This window comes from Sinocyclocheilus rhinocerous, unplaced genomic scaffold (assembly GCF_001515625.1).
Source record: "Sinocyclocheilus rhinocerous isolate Xijiao unplaced genomic scaffold, SAMN03320098_v1.1 scaffold938, whole genome shotgun sequence".
In the NCBI taxonomy this organism is placed as follows: domain Eukaryota; kingdom Metazoa; phylum Chordata; class Actinopteri; order Cypriniformes; family Cyprinidae; genus Sinocyclocheilus; species Sinocyclocheilus rhinocerous.
Window position 1 is genome coordinate 1,399,022 of NW_015665007.1, and position 6,576 is coordinate 1,405,597.

The 6,576-nt window shown below is 37.4% G+C and overlaps 1 pseudogene; it reads left to right on the top strand.

The window, feature by feature from the left end:
• LOC107730818 (multiple epidermal growth factor-like domains protein 6) overlaps positions 1 to 6,576 on the top strand; it is a 65,115-nt pseudogene that overhangs the window by 36,703 nt on the left and 21,836 nt on the right.

A 6,576-nucleotide genomic window follows, 5' to 3' on the forward strand; every position in this document is an offset into this window, starting at 1 on the left:
TTTGATTACCAGCAATCTTCAAAATATCTTCTTTTGTGTTCAACATAAGAAAGCAACTCATACAGGTTTGTAACAACATGAGGGTGAGTAAATGATGACAGAATTTTCATTTTTGGGTGAACTGTCCCTTTAACGTATATCTTCAACATACCTTGTCTATGACCCAAAATGTAAGTTGTTCAGTGGACTTTTAAAATTTGCTTTGCTTGAGAAAATAAAAATATACAGTTAGTGTTTTTTTTTTCTTTCTTTTGATTTGGACGAGTTGGTTTTGCATCAAACACAATGTAATTTTCGGCAATCGAGATCTGACAGCAACAGCACATTTTTCAGAGAAAGCTGCGGAGAATCCGATCGACCGGAAGCAACCGCAACTGGTATATTTACAGAAAATTACTACCGTTTGGCAAAAAAAAACATTTTACGTACTTATTCCTAACTCTTTAAGCTTTAAGTTACATTTCAAATGACAAGGGATCAACTTATAATCATGTTTATATGAATTATCCCGTGAATTTATTCTCTCAAATGGCCTGGGTATGCGGAGCATTCGCAGTTTATATGGAAATGCATATTTTTCAATTAAAGAAAACTTGTGGGCTGCTTCTGGCACTTGGATTTCTACTTCAATAAAATGAGGTCCAAGTTTAAGAATGCGCTAGAAGTTAAATAATAAAAAAAAAAATTAAGCGCGAGTCCTGCTCGCTGTGAAACAAGAGCAGCCGGCAGAGCATTCCGCTTGGTCTTAAAGCCTTCAGCAAATCGGCTACGTTCACAAATAAAACAATATTTTGCGCAAAATTAATGATTAATTATCAATTGAACATACACAAATCTGTGTTAGTCTCAACAATAAGGATGACACCTATCTCTAGTGCTGCTTTTTCACTACATGCTAGATTTGTTGATTTGTTGTACATGTGTTATGTCTTGGAAACGTACACATTGTTTTGTGATAAGATTTAAAGTTACAGTCAGGGCCGGAGTGGGAGTCATTTTCAGCCCTGGAGTTTCATGCCTTAGAGCGGCCCACTTTAGTTCACGACTGACTATAGCTATTACAATAATGTAATTAAAACTTCAGTATATAAGTCTGCAATAGAGCACTGTTCTCTACAGACTTGTAATTCATTATATTCACAAATAAAACAATATTTTGCGCAAAATTAATGATTAATTATCAATTGAGAATTTGTTATTCATATGGTCTGGTGGTCATATGGCGTATGCCTGCGAATACGGGACAAACTGTGTTATAACTTTCATACGGGACTCTTTGATGCCTTAAATACGGGCATCCATATTTCAACCCCATAGCAGTGGCATGACAGTACCGTTCAAAAAAGACAGTTCAAAACACAGACCGGCCCACCGGGAATTTTCCCGGTGCTCCCGATTAGCCAATCCGGGCCTGGTTACAGTGCTGTAGTGTTGTATGCATGTATATACACTATATTATGCAAGAATGATAAATATATGTATTTTTGCCGGCATATTTTGTATGTGAAAAATCTTAAAAATCATAAAATAAAACAACTATAAAATAACTACAATATATAAATAACTATAAAAACGTTCATCAAGACAGACTTTGATGGCTTGAGAAAGCCTAGCCTGAAAGTGTAAATTACTTTAAATATATATATATATATGAATATACGACCAGTATCACACGGGTACCCATGAGATATCGCTCTATATCAGAATGGCTGATTAGACAGTAGGTAATCACAGCCATTCTGATATAGGGCGATATTGCACGGGTACTTGTGTGATATTACATTTATACAACAGTTCGACGGCAACTGATCTGATCTAAACTGATCTAAACCACTGATCTGACTCGGCCAGTAGAAAAATCCTTATTGTTGAGCCCTGAATACACTAATGTCTCATGTATTGCCGTATAATCGTCTTTCAGTGTTTGTGTGAGATGGATTTGTGCTGTGTAATGGACTCATACCCAAATCACACTCATATGGCCTGGTTTCTGTCAGGTACTCCAGTCAGATGTGAAAGTGTATGAAAGTAAGCATGTTTGAATGACGTTAAATGAAATGTCTAGCCTCCCCTTCATGTGATCTCATATCATATCTCCTTCCTGTCTGAGGCCTGATGTCTTTTCAGGAATGTGTCTAGACAACTTGACATTTTAGGGAAAACCCACACACGTTTTTTAAAGTCATCTCTGCATGTATTGTGTCATTTTCTAATGTTTTCTCTCTCTCAGTGTGTCCTCAGGGCAGGTTTGGCTTGAACTGTTCTCAAATGTGCACATGTTCTGGAGATCAGTACAGCTGTCACCACGTCACTGGGAAAAGCATCTGTCTACCTGGTTACTATGGCAACCGCTGTCACCCAAGTAAGACATATTCTGCAGATATCAATCTGATATAGACCGATATCTGCAGGCTGATATCTGTAAATTGATATCTAGGTTGTTTTCACAACTATGCAACCAACCTAATAAAGTTGTTTTCGTAGTTGTTCAATCAGACCAACAGCTCATCTACAATTGAGCTAATAGAAAATGGTTTTTATTTATTAATCATATCAAAAGTTTGAGGTCAGGAAGATTTTTTTTTTGTAATAAATAAATACTTTTATTCAGGATGGACACATTAAATGAGTCAAAAATGAAAGTAAAAACATTTATAATGTTATAAAAGGTTTCAAGTAAATGCTGTTCTTTTGAACTTTATATTCATCAAAGAATCCTGAAAAAATAATCACTGTTTCCACAAAAATATTAAGCAGCACAACTGTTTTCAACATTGATAATAATAAGAAATGTTTCTTGATCAGCAAATCAGCATATTAGAATGATTTCTGAAGGATCATGTGCCATTGAAGACTGGAGTAATGATGCTGAAAACTCAGCTGTGCATCACAGGAATAAATTACATTTTAAAATATATTCAGATAGAAAACAGCTATTTTAAATTGTAATAATATTTCACAGTATTTTTTATGTTTTTACTGTATTTTTGACTATTGACTTCTTTCAAAACATAAATATTACCGACACCAAACTTTTGAATGGTAATGTATCTATATGTTATGTAGTTATACTGTAAAATAAATTGTAAAAACCTGATATAATTTAGCCATAAATTTTTCTCCCCATGGAAATAGCCACAGAAGCTGGCATGGTGTTAAACACAAACAAACAGTGTAGTTATACTGTATATAATTACAGTTTACATACTTTTACATTGTTTTATAAAAGTGCTTAAATTTTAAAAATAATAATCACAGGATGTCAAGAGGGCACCTACGGCCCGTACTGTAAGAAGAGGTGTAGATGTGCTAATGGAGGCCGATGTGACTTCAGGACTGGCTCTTGCATCTGTCAGCCGGGATACTTGGGACCCAACTGCAGCACCAGTAAGATCCTGATAATCAATCAGTCGTCTAAGTGGGTGTGGCCATTGTTAATTGTCAGTCTACGTAAACAGGCATCAGACAGACATCTTTGTCGATGGTTAGCATCTTGCTGCTTTTCAGTATCTCAGGAAAGTGTAAAGTTAAACGTAGCTTAGCTTTAAAAAAAAAAAGCATATTGAGACCGTTGTTGCATTCTGCATTTCTAGCTAATAACATTTGTTTTTTTCTGTCCTTTTATCTCAGGTTGTCCTACAGGTCACTATGGGAGAGACTGCGCTCATGTGTGTTTGTGTGGAGAGGGAGGACAGTGCCACCCAGAGACTGGGAGGTGTAACTGCGCCCCTGGTAGAACAGGACCTTCCTGCGAACAAGGTATATATCTCTCATTAGAGCGATATATTATTATTTTAGTATTATTTACATATTGTTTTTGTATTTATTATTATTTGAATTACATTTATAAATTTTTAGCTTTTTATTTCTATTTATTTTTATTTCAGTTTTAGTTATAGTAATTTTAGCTCTTATTTTATTTCAGTTCCCTTTCAGTCGGTCACTCTCGACGTCACGTCGGATGACCGACGAATTGGGATCTCGCTTAGAGAGACCAATCTACTTCGAGTGTAAACTAAACGAGCCAATGCACATTGGCATGTGATTATTGCATCCAGCTGCCGCTGATCACAGCGTGAGTATAAGTAGGCAGCAGATGCAGCCCATATTCAGCTTTTCGCTTCGGAGCAGAGCGGTCTCATCGTTCTGCTCCTGATCTTCTGCTTCAGTGAAACTACGAGTTCGATTACAAGCACGCTCTTAGGAAGCTCTCGTTCTGGTGGTACGGCGCTTCAGCGGCGGTGGTTTTCCCGTGTCGAGTGGGTTGCACACAGCAGGCTGCACTACCCCTGTGTGTGTTGCAGACGGCCATCTCCCCTGTGCGCTTCAGCACAGGTTGACCATAGTTAACTTCAATTAGTTTTGATTAATGAGAAGAACGTCTCGGTTACTTATGGTAACCCTCGTTCCCTGAAGGAGGGAACGGAGACGTCACGTCCCGTCGCCACAGCTCCTGTACCACCGCTGAGCGGCCGGGTCACCGGCTCGGCTCCTCAGCGAAAACCTGAATATGCGCTGCATCTGCTGCCTACTTATACTCACGCTGTGATCAGCGGCAGCTGGATGCAATAATCGCATGCCAATGTGCATTGGCTCGTTTAGTTTACACTCGAAGTAGATTGGTCTCTCTAAGCGAGATCCCAATTCGTCGGTCATCCGACGTGACGTCTCCGTTCCCTCCTTCAGGGAACTAGGGTTACCATACGTAACCGAGACGTTAGTTGTCAAGGCAACATTTCTAATTTTTGTCTTAAGTTTTTTTCATCTAATATTAATATTTAGATTTTTTTTATTTCACCTTAATTTCAATTAATGAAAAAATTATAATTTCAGTTTACAATATCAACATTGCAAATAGCTGTGCTATTCTACTTTTATTCCTTTTACTTACTCTTATTTGCCTTTTTTCCCCACTTATCTTGCCAGCTTTTCCAACCTCAGCCATTAATTTCTTCTTTTTTTGTGCCTCCCTCCCAAATCTACAACATTCACATCTTCATCTTGTTAGGATGTGAATGCTGTAAGTGTTCTGATGACTTCATAAGCAAAATAATATCAAAATCTCACAGTCCTGCACTTGAAGGGACTATTTACCCTCCTTCTGATTCTCTCCCAGGGCTTATTTACAATATTTAGTTAACAAATTTCTCCAGTTTCCTGCGTGAGGGAATTTGATAGCGGCGCCTCTTTTCCTGAAGAACAGAAGCGAGAGATCAGATTCGTAATCTTTAGTGTTTCATCATTCATCAGTGGGAATGGAACGGGACTTTCCAGGAGGGATTTTCTTAGCCTCCTCGAAAATGCCGGCTCGGAGCGACTCACAAACATGCCACTGGTTACGTTCCCTATGTTTAATGTTTACAGACGACTATAAGTAGCTGGTTCTCTATGTTCCGTGTCGGCGGATCTGCTGGCGAGGAAACAAATAAATAAGCAAGCGAATCAAAGCGATTGGCTTATTGTTTTCCCAATCTAAATTACCCAAAGAAACATGATTGCTCTTTTGCTGCGCTGCCAAATCAGACCCACTTTGCCATTGCACTAATGATCTAGAGCTTAAGTAAACTTGTGTGTGGCGTGTGTGTGTTTGTGCACGTGTGTGTGGCTAGCTCTTTAAAGGCATGTTGAGGGATGAGAGGGCCTGTGCTAATTGTAGTAATTGAAATTGTAGTTTATTTGAAAATAATGCCATCTGTGCTCTTGTTGTTACTGGAAGTTTCCGTCTGGAGCAGGACATAGTTAATAGATAAAACAATGAGGTGTTCTGCTTGAGGGAAGAAGGCCTGCTGAATGTTTGTCCTGGTACAGTGTAACAATGAACACACATCCTGACATGAAAAACAGTACCATCTTAATGCTATTTGGATGGAGTTACAATTATTAGCATAGAATTAACGGGAATTCATGCACTGATTTAGATGGGATTTGGGATCTCTGAAGAGTTTCTGTTGTCTGGATGTGGAATATATGTGGTATAAATTAATTTGGGTGAGAATCATATCTGATGCTTCTGTATTTAACCCAGAAAGTTGGCAAAAAGGTATAAATATGTAACAAAGGTGCACCAAGCAGAGATGAATTTAGCTTTATGATATCTGACAGGTCAAAATGAATGAGAAAAAAAGCGTTAAATTCACAAAACGCAAAAAAAGACAATAAAGAATGTTATGATTTCTAGTTCAGTTTTGACCTTCATTCATCAAAGAATTCTGAAAAAAAAATAACAGTTTACAAATATTAAGCAGCACAACTGTTTTCAACATTGATAACGCTTCTGAAAATTCAGCTTTGCTATCACAGGAATAAATTACATTTTAAAATATATTAAAATAGAAAACAGTCATTTTATAATATTTTACAATATTACTGTTTTTACTGTATTTTTGATCAAATAAATGCAGCCTTGGCGTTTATTAATGTTTATGAATTTCTTTCATTTCTAATAAATCTTACCAACCCCAGACTTTGGTAGTGCATACCCATGAAACACAAATGTACCATCCACAAGTAAGATTGGTCCTGTTCAAATAGGGCTTTTCTGTACTTATGGACATGAATTGTTGCTGTATCTTTTTT